At 40.5% G+C, this 1,074-nt stretch overlaps 1 long non-coding RNA gene across 1 annotated transcript; it reads right to left on the bottom strand.

The window, feature by feature from the left end:
- Nucleotides 1-8: 8 nt before the first annotated feature.
- LOC103523178 lies at nt 9-1,074 on the bottom strand. Its single transcript, XR_003395212.1, has 4 exons — nt 1,044-1,074; nt 735-783; nt 537-586; nt 9-64 (listed from the first exon to the last, which is right to left on the bottom strand). It is a non-coding gene; the product is annotated as an uncharacterized LOC103523178 (long non-coding RNA).

Here is a 1,074-nt window from a genome sequence, read left to right as displayed (position 1 = left end):
CTTCGAAATTTTCCTTCCACTGGTTTTCCATTTACTCGAATGTCACCGTCTATAATACAATCATCTGTGGAAATAAAGGAAAGATCATAATGGTTCGAAATCCAAGAGAGAAGGAGGCTGGCATAGGAGAAAGCCAGCCTTTCCGAGAACGAACCTTATCTGTTTGGGATAAAGATCGCCCGGGACGGAAATTGGATCCGCGACCTAGCGCTTACAAGGCAGACTTGCTACCTTACTAGCTAACTAGTTACTCGAATGTCACCGTCTATAATACAATCATCTGTGGAAATAAAGGAAAGATCATAATGGTTCGAAATCCAAGAGAGAAGGAGGCTAGGATAGGAGAAAGCCAGCCTTTCCGAGAACGAACCTTATCTGTTTGGGATAAAGATCGCCCTGGACGGAAATTAGATCCGCGACCTAGCGCTTACAAGGCAGACGTGCTACCTTCCTAGCTGGCGTAATTTTTAACAAAGGCTGTAGCACACTAAATGCCAGTTTTTCCAAGTAATGTTGTACATTTACCAAGCGCTTACCTGGAAGTCTCTGGGATAAAGCTGCCAGCAATGTACTCTTCCCGGCACCACTGTGGAAAGAATAAACAGAACTTGATATGTATATAGGTACCTAGGTAGTTAGATGCTCAAGTAGACCAACATCTCAGGGTGGTTTTATGAGTAGGTATAATTATACATGGGTTTAAAGCTCTGCCTGAAATGGAAGAACATACTTACCTGGCTCCCATTATTGCCACCAGAGTTCCAGAAAGAGCAGCACCAGTCACTAGAACAAAAGAGACAATTAGATAGAATTGAAGAAATCATTTATGTTGCCACATGGAAAGACAGAAAATACTCTTATTTGAATGGAACCAAAACCTATAGGTAATATTATATATTAGTTTGTGGTGGATGTGCCAAAACTCTCATCATTTGAATTCAACTGAAATAATATTAGGTTGTGGTGGATGTGCCAAAACTCCCAATATTTGAATTAAACCAAAACAATATTATTAAGTGAGTAGGTACTCTCTTGGGACTTACCATTATTGACGATCCTCTTGTACGAAGTTTT

This window comes from Diaphorina citri, unplaced genomic scaffold (assembly GCF_000475195.1).
Source record: "Diaphorina citri unplaced genomic scaffold, Diaci psyllid genome assembly version 1.1 scaffold16758, whole genome shotgun sequence".
In the NCBI taxonomy this organism is placed as follows: Eukaryota; Metazoa; Arthropoda; class Insecta; order Hemiptera; family Psyllidae; genus Diaphorina; species Diaphorina citri.
This window is presented reverse-complemented; position numbering and strand designations above follow the sequence as displayed.